We start from the raw sequence: 25,547 nt of genomic DNA, 5'->3' as shown, positions 1-25,547 counted from the left end.
CATTAAATGTAATGTTACGGGGTCCAGCAATAGTCCACGACCTTCAAGTCCAAAAATGTGCGTCCATCCCTCAAAAAACAAATCAAAACGGCTCCAGGACGACAAACAAAGGTCTTCTGTGGGTAATCCGTGCGGTGTTGTTGTAGAAATATCCATATTTAAAATGTTATTAACGTTATAAACTACCTTCCGGTAGCGCCGCCATCTTAGACTCAGGAGAGAGTATTAGCGTAGTGTACGCACTTTTCTTAGTGACGTATGACAAATTCGGAGGGCGGGGGCACAGAGCAGCAGCAGAGAAACTCTGTACGCTGCGTAAGCTCTCATCCTGAATGCGCATCACTCCAAGATGGCGGCGCTACCGGAAGGTAGTTTATAATGTTAATAACATTTTAAATATGGATATTTCTACAACAACACCGCATGGATTACCCTCAGAAGACCTTTGTTTATCATCCTGGAGCCGTTTGGATTTAATTTGTGAAGGATGGACGCACTTTTTTGGACTTGAAGGTCGTGGACTATTGCTGGACCCCGTAACATTACATTTAATGAACAGAAAGATCTAAAATATTTTCTAAAATATCCGAAAATGTGTTTGTCTGAAAAACGATGGACATATGCAACTCGGACAGCTTGGGGGTGAGTAAATCATGGCTTTAATATCGTTTTTGGCCGAACTATCCCTTTAAGGTATTCATTTTGTTTGTTGTTTAATATGTAGATAATTTAACAACCATATTTTGGCAGATGAAACTCATTGGGAAACTCAAATACAACAACAATGTAAAAATAAATGCTGTTTTGACCCTGAAAAGATCTACAGAATAAAATATATTTTTTATATACACATACACATACACATTTATACACACCAACACAGCAGTCCATAATTTCTTTATAGTGAGTTGGTGTTTGTATGTATCATTTCTGGTAATCTTTGTTTACACAATATACTTTACACTATACTATTTTCTTTTGTATATTTAAAAAAATCTTACTGTTCCATTTGACATTTTTAACTATCTTACATTTATTTCTTCTTATTTTATTTGTACACAGCCCTACTGAAAATGCTATACATGAACAGTCTTTGTCATGCTGATAAGGTACACTAAAATTACAATTGTTAGATAATATCACCTTTTTTTATAAAGATTTGTACAGGACTATACTACAGTTCGCTAATGCTAAGTCCGAACCAACTCTGTGACCTGACAATGTCAATATGTAGCAGTAGCCTACAGTATATGCAAGATTATAAACAGTAAACATAATATATAATAAAGTTGGCATTGTTGTTTGGTTTTGCAATCATAAAAATTACGTGCTCCGACATAATGGTCATATAGACGTGTCTTCTCTAGCTAGATTGACTGGATACGGATAGCGGAACAAGAGATCATGCGTGTCACTAATCAAATCAAACAACCAATCACAGAAGCGGAGACATCAGTCAATGCCCCGCCCCCAAAGACCCAAAAGTCATCTTGATCGAGCGAGCGCGTGTGGTGCAGCTGTGAGAGCATAGAGAGAGTCGAGCGAGCGCTCATCCAAGCCTTTGCTCGTGTGATTGCATTTGTGCGCGCTGAGCGGAGGTGCGCTCTCGCGAGGACGCCTTTCCCGCGCGCGAATTGTGTTCTGCGCGCTCGCGGGGACGCTTTTCCGCGCGCGGATAGTGTTCTGCGCGCTCGCGAGGACGCTTGTCCGCGCGCGAATAGTGTTCTGCGCGCTCATATCTCGCGCGTGGTTTTTGTGCGCGCGACTTTTGGGTCGATTAAACGCCATATTATGTTGACAGAAATAATAAAAGGAGGAAACCAAATTGAAATTTAAAGGTGGGGTGCATGATTTTTGAGAAACGTTTTGGAAAAGGAAGTCGGGCCGAGTACCAAAACACAATTGTAGCCAATTAGCAGTAATGGGGCGTGTCATCATTGTCTGGGTTGCGTATGTGGGTCTATCAACAGAATGTCCAAATTCTATTAGGGTAGGGGCGTGTTTAGTTCATTCTAAATATCAGAGATCATGCACCCCACCTTTAAATGTAAGTTATGTCAACATGAATGCAGTGAACTGATGTTGTTTTAATATTATTGTATTATTTATACATAAAGTGTTCCTGCATATTTGATATTGTATACTGTAGTAGCTTCAGTTCTTTGTTGTCTCTTTTGCAATGTATTATTCATATAGCATGTTTGTTTTCATAACTGCAGCTTTGCAACTTTTTAACCTTTTGAAGACACTTTACAAATAAAGAGTGATTATCACACTGTGTGATGTTATGTCTTTGGCACCACAGTGTTAGGACGTCAGTTTGATTGGTTGCTTTGTTTCTGTGTTTTCAGTGTCTGTGTTTATGTTTTACAGCTCTGCTCATGCGCGTCTGTTTTGGGTTCTTCATCAGCGTGATTTCCTACACCTGCGTCACCACACCTGTTAATTATTTACCCCTCGTTTGGTTGTTATATTAGTGCCCTTAGTCCTTTGTTCTCTGCGAGTTCGTCATTGTATGTGCCTTGCCATGTCTCCTGTCTTGTCTAGTCAATCAAGTTCTCAGTATTACGAGATCTCTAGTTATCCGTTTGTTTTGTTATTTTACTTCAAAGTCTAGTTATTTTTTCATAGCTCAAGTTTATTTCCTTTAGTATTTTTCCGTAGTTTACCTGAGCTCTCTGCTGTCATCATCTGCCAGTTTACCCTCTGCTTTACCATCACAGAGTGGCTGTCATCTCACTCTCCGCTGCAGCATCGGCTGTTGTGCTGCCAGAGGCGCTGTCCAGCGTACCTACGCAGGGTCTATGGCCGCGGTCCGACTTGCTCGGTTAAATTCTCCGCGGAAGTTAAATTATTTCACCCTGTCATCGCGCAGTGGATTACTCACCCTGACATCGCTCAGTGGATCTGTCACCCTGTCTCCAAGCAGTGGATTTCTCAGTTGGCCTTCGCTCATTGAAACTCTCACCCTGTCTACACACAGCGGAAAACCTCACCCTGTCAACGCACAGCGGATCTTCTCTCTCTCTGATTTACTTTCTTTATTATTCACCCAAGCTCAGTCTTGTGGACAGTGACTTCATTAAAATATTTATTTTCTGCAATTGGATCCTGTCTCAGTCTCCCTGTTTGAAACCCTGACAGACGAACTCGCCATCTAATGGATCCAGCAGATGCCGAGTCAGTGGGTACTGCCATCGCCCAGCAGGGAGCCTGGTTGGGTCAGCACACGGCACAGATTTCATCAGCGTCCCGTGAGGTCGAGGATCTTTCGTCTCGCTTCACTGAGCTTAGCACCCAGCTCGATCAGATCCGACGAGAGGTCAGTCAACCCCGCCAGCCTCTGGAAGCGGAACCCCATGCCACCAGCCCTCCGCCGTATGATGGCGATCCCAACTCCTGCCGGGCATTCCTTTCCCAGTGTTCCTTAGTATTTGCACTTCAGCCTCGAAGATATGCTTCAGAACAGACCCGGGTAGCTTTCTGTATTACCCTGCTCACCGGGCGAGCGCGTGAGTGGGGCACTGCGGTCTGGGATGCCCGCGCACCCTGCTGTCAGTCTTTCGATGCCTTTCGGCGCGAGATGGAGAAGTTGTTTGACCGGTCGGTGCAGGGGGATGCCGCAGCCGCCCGTTTGGTGCGTTTGGCTCAAGACAAGCACTCAGTCACGGACTATTCTATAAAGTTCAAGACTCTGGCCACAGCGTGCGGTTGGAATGACTCAGCGCTACGTGCTCAGTTTGTAGATGGCCTCAATGATGAGGTCCAGGATGAAATCGCTACCCACGATTTGCCTCGTTCACTCGATGAGATCATCGAGCTCGCGCTCAAGGTTGAGGCTCGGATGCTTCTTCGCCAGCACCGCCGCACGCTGCGTCACCGGGTTCTTCAGAATGAGTCGGCCAGTTCTACCACGCCCACCTCATTGTCTTCGCTCACTGAGGCTGAACCCATGCAGCTCGGTCGCATGCGTCTCTCTCAGAAGGAGAGAGAGCGACGTCTACTAAATTGTCTCTGCCTTTACTGTGGCAAGCCGGGGCACTTCGCTAAAGGGTGTCCGTTAAAAGATCCAGCCCGCCGGTGAGACCGGGAGTCCTGGTGGGCGTGGCTACTGAAGAAATCTCCCGTGTCTCTAGCTCTCATCTGCCTGTTATTCTGTCCTTTGGGGGCTTGGATCATCCCACCTCGGCTCTTCTCGACTCTGGTGCCGAGGGTAATTTCTTGGACGAGGAGCTCGCTCGCTCGTTGGGCATTCCCGCTGTTCCCCTCAAGATTCCTCTCGTGGTTTGGACTCTCAAAGGGCAGCAGACAGCGCAGGTCTCTCACTGTACACCCCCGGTTAGTCTTTTTGTTTCTGGCAACCACCGTGAGGAGATTGTGCTGTACCTTCTAGGCTCTTCTCTTTCGCCCATCATTTTGGGTCATGCCTGGTTGGCACAGCACAATCCTCACGTGGATTGGCGTAATAGTGTTATTTTATCTTGGTCATCGTCATGTCATGTGTCTTGTCTTGGTGCTGCTTCTTCTGGTTCTGTTTCTTCTGTCTCTCAGGTTTCTGCGGCCGATCTGACTGGGGTCCCGGCGGAGTATGGAGATCTTCATCAGGTGTTCAATAAAGCCCGGGCCACCTCCCTTCCTCCTCACCGGCCGTATGAGTGCGCGATCGATCTCCTCCCAGGCACTTCTCCGCCTAAAGGTAGACTTTTTTCTTTGTCCGGTCCCGAGAGAGAGGTTATGGACCGTTATATTAATGATTCCCTTCGTGCCGGTCTCATCCGTCCCTCCACTTCCCCTGCGGGGGCAGGTTTCTTTTTTGTTAAAAAGAAAGACGGCTCCCTACGTCCATGCATTGATTACAGAGGTCTCAATGACATTACCATTAAGAATAGGTATCCCCTGCCTTTAATGTCGTCGGCCTTTGAATTATTGCAGGGAGCGCGCGTCTTCACCAAATTAGATCTGCGCAATGCTTACCATCTGGTGCGCATTATGGAGGGAGATGAGTGGAAGACAGCTTTTAATACACCTTCCGGACACTTTGAATATTCCGTTTTACCGTTCGGGCTTTGTAACGCTCCGTCTGTCTTCCAGACTCTGGTCAATGACGTGCTGAGAGACATGATCAATAAATTCGTGTTTGTGTACATTGATGATATTCTCATCTTCTCTCCGTCTATGCAGGTACACACTCAGCACGTTCGCAGAGTTCTCCGGCGTCTTCTTGAAAATCAGCTCTTTGTTAAGGCGGAGAAGTGCGAGTTTCATAGGGATTCGGTTTCGTTCCTTGGTTACGTTATCGCCGCGGGCGAGATCCGTCCAGACCCTTCTAAGATTAAGGCGGTAGCCGAGTGGCCAGTCCCCGACACTCGTAAGGAGTTGCAACGGTTTCTGGGTTTTGCCAATTTTTATCGGCGATTCATTAGGAACTTTGGTCAGATTGCTAAACCTCTCACTGCTCTCACTTCCACTAAAGAATGTTTCCGTTGGAATAATGACGCTCAGGAGGCCTTTGATAATTTAAAGTCCCGGTTTATCTCTGCTCCTGTTCTTTCTATTCCAGATCCGGAGGCTCAGTTTATTGTGGAGGTAGATGCTTCTGATGTCGGGGTAGGCGCCGTGCTTTCTCAGCGGTCTGCGAAGGACGGAAAGGTGCATCCTTGCGCTTTCTTTTCTCACCGGTTGAGCCCTGCTGAACGAAACTACGACATTGGTAACCGGGAGCTGCTGGCGGTTCGATTGGCTTTGGGTGAGTGGCGTCACTGGTTAGAGGGGACCTCGGAGCCCTTCTTGGTTTGGACGGACCACAAAAATTTGGAATATGTCCGTTCAGCCAAGAGGGTGACATCGCGGCAGGCTCGTTGGGCACTCTTCTTTGACCGTTTTAACTTTACTCTCTCGTACCGGCCAGGTTCAAAGAATACAAAGCCTGATGCCCTCTCTCGCTTGTTCGGTAGTCCTGACGTTGAGAAGGACGAAACCATCCTTCCTGAGGGGCGGGTGGTGGGTGCCCTCAGTTGGGGCATCGAACAGCGAGTGAGGGAGGCCGGACGAGAGAGTGAAGTGCCAGAGGGGTGCCCGGCGGGTCGGCTTTGGGTTCCGGCAGCGCTTCGCTCTGAGGTCATCCGGTGGGGTCACGAGTCTAAGTTTTTCGGCCATCCGGGAGTTCGGAGAACGTTGGCTACCGTCCGTCAACGTTTTTGGTGGCCCGCTATGGGCTCCGACGTCAGACAGTTCGTTTTAGCCTGTCATGTATGCGCTCGTAATAAGGCGTCTCATCAGCCTCCCATTGGTCTGCTTAAATCTCTCCCCATACCCACCCGTCCTTGGTCACACATAGCCATTGATTTTGTCACCGGCTTACCAGTTTCTAAGGGTAACACCGTCATCCTCACGGTGGTGGATCGTTTCTCTAAGGCGGTTCATTTTATTCCCCTACCTAAGCTTTCCTCTGCCAAAGCGATGTCTCAGATATTAGTGGAACACGTCTTCCGCCTCCATGGGTTACCCACAGACGTGGTATCCGACAGGGGTCCCCAATTTATCTCTCGATTTTGGCAAGAATTCTGTAAGCAGATCGGTGCCACTGCCAGCCTGTCTTCAGGTTATCACCCTCAGACCAATGGGCAATGTGAACGGGCTAATCAGGATCTTGGTCGTACGCTCCGCTGTCTGACGTCTCAATGTCCGAACTCTTGGTGCCAACAGCTTCCGTGGGTAGAATATGCTCATAATTCCTTGCCTGTATCATCCACTAACATGTCCCCTTTCGAAGCCTCGATGGGTTTTCAGCCTCCTTTGTTTCCCTCGCAGGAATCCGATGCGGCGGTTCCGTCTGCTCTGGCCTTCGTCCAACGCTGCAAACGCAGCTGGAATAGGGCCAGAAACGCTTTAATTCAGACTTCCAGACGAACTCAAGTCGCGGCCGACCGGCACCGGCGACCCGCCCCTCGCTATATTTGTGGGCAGAAAGTATGGCTTTCTTCCAAGGATCTGCCTCTCCGAGAGCCTTCACGTAAACTGGCTCCTCGCTTCCTTGGTCCATACAGTATAGTTAAGGTCATTAGTCCGGTTGCGGTCAAGCTCAGATTGCCTTTAGCATTCGGTCGGATTCACCCGGTTTTTCATGTGTCCAAGATTAAACCTGTTTTTTTTTCCCGCATTAATCCTATCCCCTCTGCTCCCACCCCTCCCACCCCTCATCTAGTGGACGGTTCTCCTGCTTATTCAGTTAAGCGGTTATTAGATTCACGTCGGCGGGGCAGAGGTTTTCAGTATCTTGTGGACTGGGAGGGCTACGGCCCGGAGGAGAGGTGTTGGGTACCGGCCCGGGACATTTTGGACCCTGAGTTGATCAACGATCTCCGTCGGCGACAAGGTGAGTCCCTTCTGGGACCGCCCGGTGGCGGTTTTGGGAGGGGGGATTCTGTTAGGACGTCAGTTTGATTGGTTGCTTTGTTTCTGTGTTTTCAGTGTCTGTGTTTATGTTTTACAGCTCTGCTCATGCGCGTCTGTTTTGGGTTCTTCATCAGCGTGATTTCCTACACCTGCGTCACCACACCTGTTAATTATTTACCCCTCGTTTGGTTGTTATATTAGTGCCCTTAGTCCTTTGTTCTCTGCGAGTTCGTCATTGTATGTGCCTTGCCATATCTCCTGTCTTGTCTAGTCTATCAAGTTCTCAGTATTACGATATCTCTAGTTATCCGTTTGTTTTGTTATTTTACTTCAAAGTCTAGTAATTTTTTCATAGTTCAAGTTAATTTCCTTTAGTATTTTTCCGTAGTTTACCTGAGCTCTCTGCTGTCATCATCTGCCAGTTTACCCTCTGCTTTACCATCACAGAGTGGCTGTCATCTCACTCTCCGCTGCAGCATCGGCTGTTGTGCTGCCAGAGGCGCTGTCCAGCGTACCTACGCAGGGTCTGTGGTCGCGGTCCGACTTATTTCACCCTGTCATCGCGCAGTGGATTATTCACCCTGACATCGCTCAGTGGATCTGTCACCCTGTCTCCAAGCAGTGGATTTCTCAGTTGGCCTTCGCTCATTGAAACTCTCACCCTGTCTACGCACAGCGGAAAACCTCACCCTGTCAACGCACAGCGGATCTTCTCTCTCTCTGATTTACTTTCTTTATTATTCACCCAAGCTCAGTCTTGTGGACAGTGACTTCATTAAAATATTTATTTTCTGCAATTGGATCCTGTCTCAGTCTCCCTGTTTGAAACCCTGACACACAGTTGATCCAGTTTTGAATTGTTTAAAGTATTCGCAACCTTGTTGATAATCTTGTGATTTCTGTAAAATCTCTATCAAGGTTCTAAATAATTGATCATTTATTTAAACAATACATTTTTGTATCTAAATATAATCAAAACCCAATGTCTGACTCATGACAGCACTTCTGTGTGTTGAAATCTCGAAATATCCTGTTGCTATAAATAATATTGTTCCTTCCTGTATCCCACACAGCTTTCTGTATTTGTAAATGTAGAATGGGTTTAATAAGTTTCTGGTCTGAAAATCTACTCAAGTAAAAGTAAAAGTTAATCATACCTTTACTCAGAGTAAAAGTTAAGTTTTTACATTGGGTCAGGTGGGGGATTCTAGTATAGTTCAAAAAGGACAAGGGAATATAAATCACAAACTAGATGTTTTTTTAATTGTAGGAACACCTTTACACTTAAAGTGTAATAACAAAAAAAAAACTTTTTTGTAACTAAGAAACATTTTTGGAATTGTTAAATGATTTTTACAGGTGAGATGCACTTTTGAAGCAAAAAATCAGCAGCTAATAAATACAATCACTATAGTAAGGTTGTAATTAATATATAGTTTATATGAGCATATAATGAGATGAGTGCCATGGCTATATATTTAATCCTTTACAGGTTTATCAGAAAGTTAACTAAACTTCAAATGCATATGGCACATTTAACTGGAAACCTTCAGGAAAGTTGAAGTCATTTTCTGATTTGTTAAATAATAATGAGCAGTTTGATCAGCTAAACATTGGAATTTTCAAAAATATGCAAAGTTAGACACTCTAAAATACGTCCAGGAGTTTTGCTTGAAGCAGTTAGTGGAGTCAAAAAGAGATATTTGGAAATGTTTGCCAACAGGATTTTAGGAAGAAAATTATTCTTCAAGCCTGGCGGGTCCTTTGTCAGCAGCTGGACGGATTCCCTGCAGATGCAGTAGGCTACTAGTTGTACCAATTGTACTAGTTGTGTGCCCCCTTCTTATGGAAGGCCAACTGAGAAGGGAATATCAGGCACGTATGTGTGGAAAAAAACATGAAACAACTGACACTAACATGGCAGGTGGCCGATTTAGTCTTGTGTTAGGTCCCGAATTTCTTGTAGGTGTTAAAAAGTGGACAGATATGCTTCAAATAGATGTTTACCGGGAGTGTCTCATTGAAGTGGCTGTTGATAAAGTGCACACTGTTGTTCTATGGTGAGTAATGTTGTATTTAGATGCTATTAGGTTGAGGCTGGTTATTTCAATGACTGACTTGTTGCACGCCAACCTATTGTTGTGGGGACATTTCCACACCCCGAAACATGGACTAGATGAAACAAACTGTGATTGGTTGTTTGACATGTCGGTCAAACGGCCGCATGGGCAGGCATTTGCCAAAAAAAGCTGCAATGAATTCCAGACATTCAAATCTTTTCGTATCACGAAATTGCGTGACTATTTCACGCATGGACCAGCGTGAAAATGTCACGCTTTGCCGCATTTGAGCGTGAGCATGTCACGCTTTCTGTTTGTGTCACTGTCACGTATTGGTTACTCAACTTTTTTGTCCTAATTTCTTACCATTGTCGCTTCGGTTTAGGGTTAGATTTACATAAAATGACATCCTTACCTAAACAAACTCTAACCCCAACGTCAGGTGACAATTGGTTAAAGTTTAGAAAATATAAAAGAATAAGTATTGTATCTTTTTTTTATAAACCAATACTTAAAGTGACAAATACTTAAAGTGACATATAACACAAGCACCAAATCTAACCCTAAACCGAAGCGACAATGGTTTGAAAATAGGACAAAAAAGTTGAGTAACCAATACATGACAGTGACACAAACAGAAAGCGTGACATGCTCACGCTCAAACGCGGCAAAGCGTGACATTTTCACGCTGGTCCATGCGTGAAATAGTCACGCAATTTCGTGATATACGGTTGCTTTTTTCATGATAAGTCTTCTTTAAATATAAATATAAATGATTTTGAACATCTGCAATGCAATAATGTAAACGTAAATATAAATAACTAACAAAGAAAACAGATGTGTCAAGGCTGTAGCCAAACGGTGGTGGTGTTGGGGCATCTTGATGGTGAGTAAGGTTGCGTGTTGTTGCTGCTCAACATGATCTCATGAAAATCTGTGATATAGTCACGTAAATTTGATCACTTTATCTGTGTCCATGTCACGGAATTCAGCTTTTTTTTGTGATGGGAGCACAAATTTATTTTCCGTGTCACTCCCACAGATTTCTTGTGTCATTTTATGTATTGTTTTCTCATTGTTTTTTCCTATTTTCACATTATTGTGGGTTGAGGTTAGATTTGGGTTTGGATGTCTCCCATCTAATTGCCTAATTATAATTATTATTACATTTATAGCAGAATATTTCGGAACCAATTAATTTCATTGGATGCATGTTCAATGACAATAAAATTATGTTAACCTTTCCTGTTTATCACCTAACCGTGGTTGGGTGACGCAGGGAGGTCTTTCTTCTCCAGGGCCGGTCGTTCTCCTTCCGGGGTTAACTCCTTTAAACTTCACGCTGTTAGATGTGGTGGCATATATGAAACAGGAGGCTTTCGTGCCGAATAGTTATTTGCTTAATTTTCAGCCGCACTGAATACACTGCATAACATCAAAACAACTTGCTACCCACCGCAGATCACCGTCTTTCATACACACACTCTACATTGCTTAGCAGCGATCACCAAAAAAAAAAAAAACAGAGTGGGCGGGGGAAGGCACGCCACGGGCATGCGCACTCACTCCCTCTCCTTCGCACACAAACTGAGCTGTCCTAAACTAACATATTGGAGACACATCTCACAACAATTAATTTGAATCTGAATTTGCTCAATTATGTCATTTTTAATGTAATGACTACATTGTTTGAGATGTCTTTGTTATGACAACTTGACATAAACCAACACATCAAAACTTGTCATGTGCAAGGGTTTTGCTCTGTGTTTTCTTGTATTCTGTGTATTTTTGTTATTTGTACTTGTATTTTGTTACTCTGCTCTGTTCGGACTTTTATTTTGAAATCATCATGCCATGTCATTGTTATTTGTACTTGTATTTTGTTACTCTGCTCTGTTCGGACTTTTATTTTGAAATCATCATGCCATGTCACAGTTCACTTCCTGTCTGTTTTGTATTTAAGTCACTTCCTGTACACCAGTTCCCTGCTGAATATTATACACTAGTAAGCCAGCCTGTTTCCTGTATCTGTAACCTGCAACCTGTTACCTGTCTGATTCTGTTTCTGTTATCTGTATATGTTCCTGTTTTTGACCTGTGCCTGTTTATTTGGATTTTGGATTGTATTCTGCCTGCCCCTGAACATTTGCCTGATTCTGGATTACGATTGTTGGATTAACCCTTATTGGATATGTTTGCTGGCCCTTTTTGGGATTTTACTCAAATACCTTTTGCACATGGATTCACACTTTCATCGCTTTCTTTAAAGCAACCCGTTACATCATGACAACTTGACATTACTAAGGCAACATAATTGTCATAAATCTGCCATGACAAATGTAACTTGTCATTAATATGTCATGTTTTAATACTTTTAAGACTTAATGACATTTTCATGACAAATTCAATTTGTACCACTGTAGTTGAGGTCAAGAAAAATATTCATGACACTGTTATGAAACAACTTGACAGAGTATTGGCACCCCCAAAGAAATTTTAATGACAAATTCAATTTGTATCACTTTTCAAGTGTTGTTGTTAACCCATAAAGCTAGGTAGTTTCTTAAGTTTGATAATTATGTAATGTCAGTCTCTTCTTGTAAGCCACTGCTTACTGAAAAATAAATGACTTCATTCTTCAAAGGAGTTTCAGACTCTATATTAAGACATTATTCTGGAGAAGCTGCAAGCAAGTGTCATATATGTGCATGATGCTAACTACACATCAACTTCATTTAAGAAAAGGAAGCAAGTGAGATCATCTGATCATCTATTAGGAGCTAAAACTGACAGAAATTGACAAACCACTGCTGCATGGACAGATAACTGCACCGTAACTGCACTGTGTAAGGTATTCATGTTTAATCTTTTTATATACAACTTAAACAAAATATTACAATCTTAATGATTTTAGTTGTAATAACAGTTTTGTGTTACTGTCATAATGATTTTACTGTAAAGAGACAGATCTGAACAATAATAACAGATTCATGAATTAAGAATCACAATGAAACTAAACATGTTTTTATTTCAGGAATAATAAAACTCTTCTTTGTTTTGTAGCTGGTATATGTGCGTTTCTACAAAGTGAAATTATGAACTTCAGACTCTCATCACTGATCCTGCTGTTACACATTCAAGGTATGAAACACAGTTTTGTTGTTGTTTATTTACTGAAGGTTATTATTATTATTTTATATAATTAATTTATATTCCTTGTATCATGACACAATTATAATGGCCTCTTTTGTTGGGTAACAAAAACCCAGCACTGGTTAACTTTTAACCCATCAGTGTGTTCTGTCCAATATTTACCCAATGCTGGGTTGAAAATAGTCCAACATTCTTGTCTAAATCTCTCATTTGTCTCTATGTTCATTTTAATAAAGTTAGATTTTGTGAGGATTAGAGAACAAATGAACCCAGATGCAAATGATGTCGGGGGAAAAACAGAAAACACTTTATTTAGACGAAACAAAAACCCACGAGGGGGTACAAAACATGAAAACATATAACACTAAACTTCGACTGGATAACTTGACTCTAACACGAACACGAGAAACAGAACACAATGAACCTGCACAGAACTAAGGATACAATGACATTAAATAAAAAAACAAACTAACAAGATAACGAGCGGGAACAGGTGAAGGGAGAAAACCAATAATCACTAATAAGCAGGAGAAAGAGGGGGCGGGGACAAATGACAAGACACCGGAGGCACATGCCACAATATACAAGGCATGCCTCCACATAAAGCCTGGGGCCCTGTTTACACGTACATGGTACATCATCAATCACCTACTGCAACAACTCCTCCCTCCAACATGAAGAACCAGTTCGTGTCACCACCACCAGCGCTGCCGGTGATTGGCTTACGTGGGCTTGAGCTTCTCTTGACGGCATATATGCACGAGTACGTGTAAATAAACACTTTTCTGAAAACTGGCATGTGTGCACAAAATTATTTTTGAAACCAGAGAGGTTCAAATGTCCGTTAATGAAAATAGCTGCCCACGTGTAAACATAGCCTGGGACTGCCAGAACTCTGCCACCATGACAAAATACAAATATAAAACAAAACTCTATGGCAGAGTCCTGACAGATTTACAGTAAGCTAATCTACAGTACTGTTCAAAAGTCTTAGGCCACCCTCACCCTTCAGCTTTGTTGTTTAGCAAACATACTGTTTTTAATACTACATAATCATTTCCGGTATTTTCGGGATGTGTTATAATAAAGAGACTGAGCAACAATTATACAGTATATGATCACTATAACATTGAAAACAAATCTAATGGTAGCATGGTGGCCTAAGACTTTTGCACAGTATTGTAAATAATGTAACCTTTTCTTCTTCAGGGTCCCTAACATTGGATAACTCTAATGTAACCTGTGATGAATTGAATATTTGTGCTGTGAGGGGGACATGGGTGACAATAAAGTGTTTTTACTCAAACATCAACATCAAAACTGGGTTCTGGTTCAGTCAGAAACAGAGAACAAACTGGAGAAACAAAGATGACCCTGAAGATTTGACTTTAGATTCAGATTACTCAAGACGAGTGGATCAAGAGATCACTAAAAACAACTCACGACTCACAATAAGAGATGTGAGAGAGAGAGACAGTGGAGAATATCAGCTCATGATCATTATGAAGGATGGAGTTAAACATCTCAGCTCAGTCACAGTCAATCTAACAGTCACAGGTACATTTACATTCTCATCAGTCCAGTTAAACTCTTTTCATTTCTCATCTAATGTAAGATTTTCATTATTTAGTTTTACAGGTGAAGATGAATCCTGAATATGCAGGACTGGGAGTAACACTGAGCTGTGATTCCTCCTGCTCTTTAGCATCTGCATATTATTACCACTGGTTTAAGAATGAACAATATTTAACATATAACCAAACCATATTTGTGTCATCCAGTGAAAACAATGACAGTTATTCCTGCTCCAAGTCTTTTTTAGAGTCCTCTTCATCTGTGTGTGAGTCTGACACTTACACAATATTTAGTCACAGTATAATATATAATATTATATTTATGTCACAGTATGAGTATATTTGTAATTGATTGTGAATAGCAGTATTTTGTGACTCTTTCAGGTGTTTCTAACAGTAGCTGTTGGGGTGTGACTTACACCTCTAGAAGAGTTTGTGCTTTAGTGGGATCAACAGTAGATATTCACTCTTCATACTCACATCCCACTGGAGATACAGTAGAGAACACATACTGGGATTACCTTTATACTGGGATATTCAGAGATCTGCGTGAGGTTCATCAGTTTGCTGGTCGTGTGGAGTTTGTGGGAAACACACTGAGAATCAAAGATGTCCGGACGAGTGACACTGGATTATATCAGTTCAGGTTCATCACTAACACATTCGATACATTTCTTGGTGTGCCTGGAGTCTATGTTATTGTTACAGGTAACTGCTAAACTAATTTTTTTTTCATTTATTTATTGTTAAACAACGAGTATGTTTTAAATGTTAAAATGCCCAGTACTGTCATTCATTTGAGATATTAATCTAAAATTTCATTTTGTAGATAATGATAAAATTGTGCATCAGCGTCAGTAGTCAAGTAGTCAAGATGCTGCTAAATGCTTTTTTGCTAACAACACTGTTTTATCAGCTAATCTGCTCCAGCTGAGCTGCATTAGCAGTTTAACTTCTCTGGCTACCTAATGGCCAAAGATCAAACAAAGTGCCCTATTTAAGCACATTCAGTTTGCTCCTAAATGCTTGCTGCTCGCTTCAGCTGTTCTGTACACCGGTAAAACACTCATGTTGTTGTTAAACACAAAAGTACTGATTCTACTTACCTTGTTGCTGACCATGACTTCCACTGCTGTCGAGGAAGAATGGCAAATAGACCCCTCTGAGGAAACCCAGCCACCACAATTACAATCGGTCCAGGGGCATGATGCCTGCCCAGAAAATAACACTACCATTCGGTTGTCAAGCAAATCCTCGTCCCAATCCTGCATCAGCGACTGGCCCGTGGTAAAAATACTGTAATTACTGGATTTTTTTTTTGATTATCCCAGTTGTTGAATCGCCGCCGGCGCCTCCTCCCCAGTCCTCCAGAAAAAAAACACCTCGAAGCGCAAAAACCTAGAGATGGCCGGCAAATCCGCAGCACAAAAACATGCAAGCGGCTCTGTTAATCTGAAACCAAGCACCTTTTCAGCAGATAATCCGGTGCTTATGGCATTTTCTGATATTCAGTCTTCTCTCCTCGACATGTCAGCTAGGATATCAACACTGGAAGACGGGTCCATACCTTCCTTGACCCCCATCTCTGCTCAATCGACATCCACCCCGGTCTCGACCGCCGTGGCCGTCTCCGACCCACATCACCGCCAGCTTCAAGTTAATGACATTACCACAGATTTTATTCCTAGAAGGACCCTAGCGACTGCCATAACTCTCGCCTTTTTTCCCACCAGCTGCTGCCATCTCTCATCAGCTGAGAGTTAGATTATGGCAGGTAATGACATTAACCTCGTTAAACTCCTGCTGGGCTCTAAGCTGTGTGAACGGTGTATTGTAGACTGTGGTGATGTATAAGTTGAGCTAAAAGATGGAGACCTTAGACTTTCAAAAAGTCTAACTTTTCTGTGCTGCTTTTGGCATTTATAGGGATGATATTTTTGAAGTCCAACGAGCACACAGAGCTGAACTAGATAACTATCTGGCCATGATTTCTGACATAGCTCTCTCTTTCTGCGGGGTTTTGTTCTATGAGTATCACAAGTCTTTTTCTGCAAAAGCAGCTATGTTCATTCAACGCTTTAATCAGAGATTAGACTGGTCCGTTGTAGATCTCGTGCTCATAAGTAGACATTTCACATCAAATTCTGTCCTGCTCCATTTGTGGCTTTCTCTCGCATTCTACTAATTTATGCTCTAAATCTAAGGCTATTTTCTCCATGTCTCATCCTGGCCCGAGCCATAAATCTGGCCCACAGGTGAATAATTTTAGTACTTCAATTTGCTTTAATTTCAATGAAAATATTTGTAGGATGCATAATTGCATAATCACAGAGGTCTTCAGAATTGAGACAAATATATATGTTGCACTCGTGCATTTGACAGATTTAAAACAATTGATGTGAACTCTGTTATATGAAATCTCAGGTACACATGTGAGAAGCAGTCCAGACCCTGTGATAGATGGAGAAAAAGTGATATTAAGCTGTTCAACTGAATGCACTCTGGATAACAAACATACTTACATCTGGTATAAGAATGGACAACAGGTAACAGATGGATTGAGATTATTAAACAAGCTGTACCTGGACTCAATCAACAGTGAGGAGCTACAAGAGTATTCCTGTACTGTAAGAGGTAACACAACATCTCATCATACATCTGATGCAATTATATAAGAGTCCTTAAAGTTATGTTCTGAATTTTCTTGGGTGTCTTTCTTCAGATACAATGGACAGCTCAGTGTTTGTCCCTCTGTTGGTGTTTCTGCCTCAGTTTCTCATTATAGGAGCTGTATGGATCTTAGGGATGGGCAATATAAACGATATGCAATATAAACGATAGAAAATTGGCATACGATAGAGATTTTAAATCTATTGCACTATCGCGATAATGCGTGTTGATGACACAATCTATCCGCGAACTTTAGAGCCACGAGCTGCAGCCGAATAAACATGGATAAATGCGTCAGCAAAACAGAGGAACTCTTGAAAAAGACAGATCTATTTTTTGGATTTAAGCCATAAGTTAATATACTGCATGCAGTATATATATATATATATATATATATATTTTTTTTTTATATATATATGCAGTATAGTCCCCACAAGCATTTAAAGTGTTTAGTGTTATAAAAATAATTAACTGTGTTTTTTAGCAGATAGATCTTGTCGGCTTTATCATTTGACTTTCTAAGTATAGTCGAGACATGGCACAAACATTCGGACGGTCTTCTCTTTAATGAACTCACTCCTGCAGGTTATGGTTTATTGGATCTCCCGCGATCCACTGGCACTAGAGGTGGTGGCATTATTGTTCTATACAATCAGAAATACAATCTAAGACCCGTTGCTGTTCCGGTGTTCTCCTCTTTTGAATGTCTTGTTTTAACTGTTTCTGATTGTCACTCAACTGCCATAGCTACAGTCTACCGGCCACCTAAAGCAAACAAAGACTTTTTAACTGAGTTTGCGGATTTGCTGTCGTATATGTGCCTCAAATTTCAGAAAATCCTTTTATTAGGGGATTTTAACATCCATATGGACAAAAAAGATTGTGCATTAACAAAGGATTTCTCGTCCTTGCTGGAGTGCTTCGATTTAAATCAATTTGTTGACTGTACTACACATAACAAAGGACATATTTTAGACCTAGTGATATCAAATGGGCCTTTTGTGTCTAGGTTGTCTACTATTGACTTAGGATTGTCTGATCATCTGGCAGTCTTTTTTGATATGCATATACCTGTCACAAACACTGTTTCTTCACGTATTATGACTTACCGGAAATGGAAATCGGTTGATCCTTATGATTTCTCTGTTTTTATTGATTCTTCATTAAGTTGTTTTACTCCATCTGACCCTCTGGAGAAAAGGGTCTCTATGTTAAACTCGGCTCTCCTATCTGGCCTGGATTTATTTGCTCCTCTAAAATCACGCTCTGTTTCATTCATGCGCCCTGCTCCATGGTATAATGATGACTTGCGTATGATGAAAACATCTTGTCGTAAAATGGAGCGTAGGTGGCGTTTCTCTGGTCTGACTGTTCATTACGAGATATGGAAAGACTGCCTACAAGACTACAAGGCTGGAATTGTTTCTGCCAGATCTGACTACTTTTCTAAGATGATCAATGACAGTCAGAGTAATCCTAGACAACTTTTTAACTCCATTAACAAATTACTGAATCATAAAACTGTCACTCATGTTACTGCTTCTGATCATCTCTGTAACAGGTTTCTGGACTCTTTTGTCACCAAAGTTGAAAACATTCGTAGAGGTTTTTGTAATTCTACTTTAATGTCTTCTGATTTTATTCCTTCCTTCTCTGGTACTAAGTGGTCTAAATTCTGTACAATTGATTCAGACTCTCTGTTAGCAGAGGTTTCAAAAATGAAAGCAGCCACCTCTCTATTAGATCCCATACCATTTGGTATGTTTCAGTCATGTTTTGATTCACTGTGTCCCTTTCTTTTGAGTATTATAAATGACTCCCTGTGTACGGGGGTTGTACCTGCGGCTTTTAAAACTGCTGCTATTACACCAGTGCCTAAAAAGTCAAATATTGATTATGAGAACTTCACAAATTTTCGTCCCATATCTAATCTCCCTTTTTTTGCTAAACTTATGGAACGAGTAGTTTCTTCTCAGTTGATTTCTCATTTAACTGAGAACAATCTCTTTGAGCCTTTGCAATCAGGTTTTCGAAAATCACATAGTACAGAAACAGCTCTGGTAAGGGTGACAAATGACTTGTTAATCGCTTCAGACTCTGGCTGTCTTTCAGTTTTGATCCTACTTGATCTCAGTGCTGCTTTTGACACTGTTGATCACTCAATTTTAATTACTCGTCTTGAAACAGTTTTTGGTGTTTCTAACACCGTTCTGAATTGGTTTAAGTCTTACCTTTTTGATCGGAAGCAGTTTGTAGCCATTGGTGGTTTTAGATCTGAGGTTAATGTTGTGCAGTCTGGTGTCCCTCAGGGGTCAATTTTGGGCCCTCTTCTTTTTAATATTTACGTCTATCCTTTAGGCCAACTTTTGAGATCACTTGGTTTAAAATTTCACTTCTATGCAGATGATACACAGATCTACATTCATTTTAGACCTAATGAAATTGTGCCAGTCAATTTTCTTTCTGAGTGTATTTTTAAGATGAAAGAATGGATGACTGAAAACTCTCTTTGTCTTAATAGTGAAAAGACTGAGATTATGCTTGTTGGTTCACCTCACCAACTACGCAAAGTAGAGCCAAGCACATTAACTCTTGATGGTTCAAATGTGGAGTTTCGGACTAGGTTGAGGAATCTAGGAGTGATTTTTGATGCCAATCTAACGTTTGAACCTCATGTTCTGAATACTGTAAAAATTTCATTCTTTCATCTTAGAAATATTGCCAGGTTGCGTCCTATGCTGTCTTTTAATACTGCTGAGAAATTGATTAACACTTTTGTGTTTTCTCGTATTGATTACTGTAATGCCTTGTTAGCTGGAGTGTCAAAAGCTACCCTAAACAGAATGCAGGTTTTGCAAAATTCGGCTGCAAGAGTCCTGACTAGAACTAATATACGAGAACATATTACTCCTGTTTTGGAGTCTTTGCACTGGTTACCCATTAGGTTTAGGGTGGACTTTAAGATTTTGATGCTTACTTATAAGGCATTGCATGGTTTGGCGCCTCAATACTTGACAGAGCTTTTAATTCCATACACTCCAAAACGTGATCTTCGTTCCTCAGAAACTGTTCTTTTAACTGTTCCCTCAACTCGTTTAAAACTAATGGGAGTCAGGGCTTTTTCCTCATTAGCTCCGAAACTCTGGAATTCTCTACCATTTGAGATTAGGCAAGCAAATTCTTTTGGTATTTTTAAATCTCAGCTTAAAACTCATTTTTTTATGTTAGCTTTTAATTGATTGATTGCTTTTATTTTTGTTTTATATTGTATAATGTCTCTTAATTCTAATCTTTATTATGTGTTGTATCTCTGTTGTTTTAATTGTTTTTGTACAGCGCTTTGAGATGTGCACTTTAAAGGCGCTATAGAAAATAAAGTTTATTATTATTATTATTATTATTTTAAATGTAGATAACCACACAAAAAAGTCTGGACACCCCTGCTGTAGAGTGTGTCAGGCAAAAGTTCCAGCTAAGAGAGGTAACAAGATTAATCTGGCCATAACGGTTTACTTACTTTTTTAGCAGTTTGGCTTTTGTAAGGGTCTATATAACCTGTTCTGAAACGAGTCTATTGAAATTATTATATCGCAATACATATCGATATCGCAAGAGGCTGCAATGTATAACGCAATATGGATTTTAGGCCATATCGCCCATCCCTAATGGATCTGGTAAGTAAAAATATCAAGTAAAACTCAAAACTGCATAACATACAGTGAATATTCTGATATGAATTTAGTTTGTAAGAGTGTGAATTTGGACCCTACAGGTATTTCATCAGCATGAATAAATTGAACTCATCTAAAAACAAAACTGATGACAAAGAAATAGAGGTGAGAAAATCTGTATATCTGTATGTTAAATAAACTAATGGTCAGATTTTATAACATGATCTCTTTCTGTGTGTTTGTCATTGTTAGATGTTGCAGGTCTGTGAGTAGAGCTGTCTGTCCATCAGAACTACTGGAGTGATGTCACAACTCTCTTTATGACATCATCACCTAGCAACAGTCTCTTAGCAGTGACATCAGTGATGCAGTGATGTCATATACAGTCACATATTAATGACAGCTCAGTGTAAATAATCTAATGCTCAAATACATGAATTATTCATTGAAGTATTGAGTTTATCATTCAACAGTCTTGTGTGAGTGTCAGATCAACTGTAACATCACAATGTATAAATCCTGTAAAAACTTTGCTATAGTGCATCTTTATGTAGATGATACTGTGATCTACTTTCATCTTCACTATAAGTCTCATGTATTCATGTATTTACTTTTTTGTCTTCTTTCACTTACAAATAGACTCTTCAGTGTATTTAGGTTTCATTCAGGACTCAGTAGAAAATCTTTTGCTTATTCTGCATTCTGGTCATGAATTAATCTTCAGAATATAACAACAGCTTGATAATTTTATTACCATTGGAAAGTTTAAAGCACGTATTAAAAGTTTAATATATGTATAAAATATAAAAAGCTTATAAAGAATTTTATCTGTTATAAGAGTGTGTTATTGCAATTTTTGGGCTGGATTTTGTATAAATACATTTACATATCATTTCAGTATTTACATAGTATTAAAAGTCTAAAATAGTGAATTCTCTATTTGTATTGTTTTTAATTTCATCTTTGTGTAATAATGTGTCTTCTCTGCAAGGTCTCACTCAAAAAGAGTTGGGAGACTTAGTTAAATAAAGATGACTAACCTAATTACTTAGGTTAATTTGCTCACCTATTTCAGGCAAAATCAACATCAATGCGCAGAGGATTCACACATTACAATAAAGAAAATATTAAGATGAAGTAATTTTCTTGAAACATCACACTAACCGTGTGCATGCTGTGTTTAGTTAACTTCTTCATTTAGGTTAGATGTAATCAGTTCACCCAATACAGCCGAGTCAACTGCCTCTAGTGGACAAAAACAACACTGCACCAAATATACAAGAGTCTCTCTGTGGTGTACAGATCAAAATGATTTCCAAAGTGAATTCACTAAATAAACAAAACAAAGTCAAGTTTAATTTAAACTTCATCAACTTGAAAATTCTGTCTACATTGTTGAACTTTTTACAGTTTATTAACATGAAGACATGATGCACTGCTGTAAATCTACCACATAAAGACTTCAAGTTTATCCCAGGAGAGGGCGAGACACAACAGAGTCTAATGTACTCAGAAACAGAGAGAGAGACTCTTAGAGTTTAGATTGACAGAAATTATGAAAGAAGGAAACTAACTTGAAATTTAATTGTAAGTTATGTAAATATTAATTCACTAAACTGCACTGTTAGACATTTCTGTAAATTTTACAGCTATTTACTGTATATCACTTAATATAATAGTGCAAACTATTTATACAGTAAATAACTGTAATAATAACTGTAATTCACATTGCATTATGGGAATTTTCTGTGACATCAAACATCATATACAGTAATTTAAATAAAAGCCAATCCAGCTATAATCTACATCATGAAAGACCTGCAGGAGAGGGAGATTACATTTAGACAAGTGCAGGATGATAAACATCAATGTTTGTTTGCAGGTTCATTTGGTGCTACACAGACTGCTTGGTGATGTCAAAGTACGAAAGTGATTGAAAGCAAACTTCTGTGTGTGATTTCTTGAATCGCTTCACATCTAAATGTATTAATAAAATGTCAAAAAACGATGTTACACATCCTCACTCTTTTTTTAAAGTGGGTATGAAATCCTTCACTTTTCTAGTGGGTATATTTTTAAATTAAGTAGCAAAATAAATGTACCATATAATAATTTGAAAGGTAACAACTGTTAAGAAGCTATAATGCCAAGTACAAAATTTGTGTGTTTCCCCTTTAAGAGCGGTCAGTCTGCCTCTGTGTCCCGCCCACTTCTGTGATTGACAGCCTACATGCTGCTGCTACTACTGCAGCAGTTTCACTAGATACAGCTTCTCAAATAGTCATTCTAAGCACATTGTGTATTTATTTATGTCAAACAATCTCACAGCCAAAACGTTAACCACTAAAGGAAACATATAAATGAATCACAGGTGAACACAGACATATTATTCTCAGCTGTACAAACACTGCAATAGCTTAATGTTAAACACTTCAGCACATGTGCTTTACTTGATGGTTTAAAATGTGATAAACCAAACTCTGGACTTGCTGACCAAAGAAAAGGAAGCTTTGCAACTGATGAGTATTCTAACTTTGCCATCTCATCGTGTTTAAAATGTTAGGTTTCTTCAGCCCATCTAAAGGTAATGAAGCTGTTGAGACTCACTTCTGAGTCTTCATCGATAACAGAAACACCAGCAACACAAGCACCGCCATGTCAACCAAGGATATGACCCTCTACAATACTGGCCAACATTTACCCGTTACACATTATATTTGTATGTCCATGTAAGCTGGTATTTCTCAAGGTTATTTGATCATAGAGAATGAACTTTAGTGAGGCTATGCAATTTCACTTAAAACTTAAATTCCTCTGTCCTTGGGTCTTTTCCTTGCATCATTCCCTCACATCCTAGGGAGGTGGAGTTTAGACGCAAGGACAGGAAACAATGATACACAAATAAGAACTGAAAGACATCCACAGACTGTGAGGAGCGAGCAGGAAAAGGAAAACCTGGAGTGGATCTCTAGTGGACTGATAACAGAATGATTTCAGTGGGAATTGGGAATCAAATCCACTCATACATGCTGAGGTTCTTGTGTCCCAAATATAATAAATATTATCTGTAATTTAAAGAAAACATAAGTTCAAAATTAACTAACTTCATAAGCTGGCTATAACCTCGACTAAGGTAAACATGAAGGTAAATGTAGTCACAATCTGTTGTTGCATCTTCTGCTTTTCTAAAAAGTTTGATGTTTGTAAGTCTGTGTTTTAAACTTACAGGTAAAAGGTAAAAGTGAAACAGCATTATAATGTTTCGTTTGACAAGCTGAAGTCAACAATTATCATTTCCTGAAAGTTTAACTCACTCACATTTACTAATAAACAAGAAATAGACACACTATTCTCAGAAGGGTACTAGCAGGAACTGAGATTTTTCTTCACAATGACAGGAACTGAGATCAGCAGATCATTTAACAAGAGCTAAAACTGACAGCTAAAAACCACTGATGCATGGACAGAGAACTGCACAACAACGTGTTTGTATGCATGTTTTTATTGTTTTATTATATGCAACTTGAAAATAAAATATTTTAATTTTAATTATTGTTAGTTAATAACAGTGATGTGTTACTGATTTTACTGTAAAGAGGCAGATCTGAATAAGAGATGAATGAATTTTGTGTCACAGTCAAACTAACATTGTGTTTTTATCAGCAGTAAGAAAAGTTCTTGTTTAATATTTTGTAGCTGATATATGTGAGTTTCTACAAAGAGAAATCATGAACTTCAGACTCTCATCACTGATCCTGCTGTTACACATTCAAGGTATGAAACACAGTTTTGTTATTATACTGAAATACTTCAATTTATTATATATTTGTTAAAAGTGTGTCAGATTTTAAACTAGTTTAGTCTAATTTAATTTACATCGCTGTACTCCAAAGGCTGAATTCTCCATTTGGATCAGTCTCTAAAATGTTTAAAGTGAGTTTGTATATTTAAAACTGAAATTAGAGATTTGTATTTGAGAACAAAATTGATGAATCTGAGTTCATATCCTTACAGGACTGTCTGAATCTCTCATCTCACTCTGTCATTTTAATGAAGTTAAATACAGATAAGCTAGAAATATTATTAATGTTACTGTTACGGTTTTTTCTTCAGGGTTCCTAACATTGGATAACTTGTATGTAACCTGTGATAAACTGAATATTTGTGCTGTAAGGGGGGGACTGGTGATGGTGAGGTGCCTTTACTCAAATATCAACATCAAAACTGGGTTCTGGTTCAGTCAGAAACAGAGAACAAACTGGAGAAACAAAGATGAACCTGAAGATTTGACTTTAGATTCAGATTACTCAGGACGAGTGAGTCAGAGGATCACTAAAGATTACTCACGACTCACAATAAGAGATTCGAGAGAGAGAGACAGTGGAGAATATCAGCTCATGATCATTATGAAGGATGGAGTTAAACATCTCAGCTCAGTCACAGTCAATCTAACAGTTTCAGGTACATTTACATTCTCATCAGTCCAGTTAAACTCTTTTCATTTCTCATCTAATGTAAGATTTTGATTATTTAGTTTTACAGGTGAAGATGAATCCTGAATCTACAGGACAGCGAGTAAAACTGAGCTGTGATTCCTCATGCCCTTTAACATCTGCATTTTTTTACCACTGGTCCAAGAATGGACAACATTTAACATATAACCAAACCATATTTGTGTCATCCAGTGAAAACACTGACAGTTATTCCTGCCTTAAGATTGGTTCAGAGCCCTCTTCATCTGTGTGTGAGTCTGACATTTACACAATATTTAAATTAATTATATATTAAATTAGCAGTTTTCTTGTTGATTCATATACAGTATGAGTGTGTTTGTAATTGATTGTGAATGTTACAGCAGTATTTTGTAACAGTAGCTGTTGGGCTGTGACTTACACCTCTACAGAAGTTTGTGCTTTAGTGGGATCAACAGTAGATATTCACTCTTCATACTCACATCCCACTGGATATACAGTAGAGAAAACATACTGGCATTTGGATCTGCGTGAGGATCATCAGTTTGCTGG

At 40.0% G+C, this 25,547-nt stretch overlaps 1 protein-coding gene and 1 long non-coding RNA gene across 2 annotated transcripts in view; both read left to right on the top strand.

Annotated features, from left to right (window-relative positions):
* The window catches only part of LOC129453634 (uncharacterized), a 213,392-nt gene that overhangs the window by 185,293 nt on the left and 2,552 nt on the right, over positions 1-25,547 (top strand). The gene's annotated exons all lie outside the window — the stretch shown is intronic.
* LOC141359345 (uncharacterized) lies at positions 12,476-25,255 on the top strand. Its single transcript, XR_012365788.1, has 3 exons — positions 12,476-12,596; positions 24,637-24,984; positions 25,058-25,255. It is a non-coding gene; the product is annotated as an uncharacterized lncRNA (long non-coding RNA).

Source organism: Misgurnus anguillicaudatus, chromosome 23 (assembly GCF_027580225.2).
Source record: "Misgurnus anguillicaudatus chromosome 23, ASM2758022v2, whole genome shotgun sequence".
Lineage (NCBI taxonomy): Eukaryota > Metazoa > Chordata > Actinopteri > Cypriniformes > Cobitidae > Misgurnus > Misgurnus anguillicaudatus.
The sequence above is the reverse complement of the archived record's forward strand: the minus strand, read 5'-3'. Positions and strand labels throughout refer to the sequence as shown.